The 2,530-nt window shown below is 42.1% G+C and overlaps 1 pseudogene; it reads right to left on the bottom strand.

Moving 5' to 3' along the window:
- Gm15164 (predicted gene 15164) lies at window positions 1,278-1,736 on the bottom strand (annotated as a pseudogene).

Genomic DNA, 2,530 nt, shown 5'->3' with positions numbered 1-2,530 from the left:
AGGATGACTTAATGGAATAAGAGAGATTTTTTCTACATGAATTTCTTTGAGCAAAGTAAAATAGTGAGCCTTAATATAATATAATTCAATAAATAAATAAATAAATAAATAAATACATAAATGCTTAAATTATATTTGTTTGAACCCTGCTTCTTTATGTTTTCTATTTATAATATGTTCATAGCTGGCTAATATATTTATAATTTAAAATATTTACACACAGCTGGGTAGTGGTGGCGCACATCTTTAATCCCAGCACGTGGGAGGCAGAGGCAGGCGGATTTCCGAGTTCGAGGCCAGCCTGATCTATAGGTTCTAGGATAGCCAGGGCTACACAGAAAAACCCGGTCTCAAACCGCACCCCCCCAAAAAAATCAACAACCACACTATCTTAGTGTTTATTTACAAAATTATATACAGAAATATGTAGAAAAACAATTTTATTTTTCTGAGCATTAAGTGAAGCTGTCTAGTAGACCCAAGCATGGCAAACCCAGCTCTGGCAGGCCTTACCCGTCCTCCATTCCCTCTGCCTCGCTAAAGACTGTTCTACATTCTTGAAGCTAACCATCAAGATTATTTGGCCACTTCTTCCCCCTGAAGCTGCCTACTAAGGTCCAGCTATCAAAGTATTGATAGTCCAGCAATCAAATCCCCCCTTTGATTAACCTGCCCAATCAAAATGAAACACCTCATTCTAACATGGAGTTTTCCTCTTTCACCTTTATAAGTCGCCATTTTCCTATGGGCCACATCTGTTTCCTCTCTATCCAGAGGCAGTCCTTTGTCCCTCTGGGACACATATCTCTTTCCCCTTTCCCTTGTTCCTGTGTTCCGGTCCTCTTCCTCCTTGTCCTTTATCTCCTATCTTTGTCTATTATTACCTGCCCTTTGTCCCTCTGGGGCAAATGAATCTCCTTTGTGCCAAGAACTTGGTTTGGAGGGTGGTTCCTGAGCCAACACCAGACCTTTTACTAAGTATAATTTCAATTTTCTAACTTACATGGGATAGTTGTTGTGAAAACATGTGCCATATGGACTGGCTTAAGCATTACAGTATGGTGACTAATGAAAGGGGCTTTTGTTTCCAGTCGTTGTTGTTGAAACTTTTGTGAGTGGTGGCATGATAAAGTGTGAAGGTGTCAGCTCTTATAAGAACCTTTGATATCTTGTATGACATATAAACTGTAGATGAAACAACCATTAAGTCTTCTCTTCTCTCTTTACATTTACTTATGTGTATATTTATTTTATTTTATTTTACTTTTTTACTCACTAGACAGCAGAGCCTGGGGCTCTTTATTGTCCCTCTATTAAGCAATAGAAGGAAGCAGTACCATGCCCTTCTGCTACAGCTGCTGGGCAACAGGGGGAGGCCCCCACCTGTGAAAGGCTGCACAGGCCCTGGATGGGGAGTGGGAGGGAACCTGCTTGGCTGAAGATGGCTGATTTGCATAGTCCAGGGAGCATGGAGCACGGTGAAGACTATGAAGATGGCCACCGAGAGGAGCATGTTCTGCCGGTTCTCTTGTCAAAGCAGCTTCAGCTCCTTCTCATACTTGGAGGCTTTGTTCCTGAGGGTGTTTTTCTCCTTCTCCAGAGACCTCCTGTCCTCAGGACTCGGTCTGCCCTGTAGAGCTGGGAGGTCATGGCCTCCAGGTCCTTCCTACACTGAGACAGTTTTTCCTACGTCAAGATTCTTCCACTTCTTTTTAGTCATATTGCTTACTATGTCTCCACTGTATATTTATCTTCTAATATAGGATCTTACTTAGTAGTCCCAGGCTGGCCTTGAACTTGTGGTGATTCTCCTTCCTCAGTCTCCAGAGTGGCTGAGATTACATGTACTGTAACATCCCACTCTGTAATTATATCTTGAAAGAACTATGTTCATCTTAGACCATTTGGGCTACTATGACCACCTACCCAGTGAGCCTCATAAACAACAGAAATGTCTAGCTGTTGTAGTAGCTAGGAAGGGAAGGATCTGGGTGCTTGCAGATTCAGGTCTGAGGAAAGCCTCCTTGCTCATAGATAGCCTCTCCTTGTATCTTGACATGGCTGACAGAGGAAGAACTCTTCAGGATTTCTTTAATAAGGGCAGTGAACCATTCATTAGGGTTCCACCCTTGTGGCCTAACCACCTTCCAAAATTCCACTTTCCAATACCACAATGGTGGTTAGGATTTCAATGAGTATTTTGGAAGGACACACAGTCCATAGTGATGCTGACTCTGTTGGCTGTGGATCCTGAGCGTGAGGGATCTCTTCATTATGTCTCCTGGATACGAATGGAGATATTTTTGAAATGCTTATTATCTTGTCATTTTCTTCTTTCCTGGGTTTTGAGAGTCCACTAATTGAGGTTCTAATGGATGGGAAGCCTTGCCTGAGCAAAGCACTTAACTTTGGGAGTAATTAGAAATGGGGAATGAGGATGGGGTAAGGGATACAACAGCTGTGATTTCCAGTATTCCTGTTAGAATAGCTACAATTTTTTAATATAAATGTTTGGGAGCTGCCTCAGTCA

This window comes from Mus musculus, chromosome X (assembly GCF_000001635.26).
Source record: "Mus musculus strain C57BL/6J chromosome X, GRCm38.p6 C57BL/6J".
Lineage (NCBI taxonomy): Eukaryota > Metazoa > Chordata > Mammalia > Rodentia > Muridae > Mus > Mus musculus.
The sequence above is the reverse complement of the archived record's forward strand: the minus strand, read 5'-3'. Positions and strand labels throughout refer to the sequence as shown.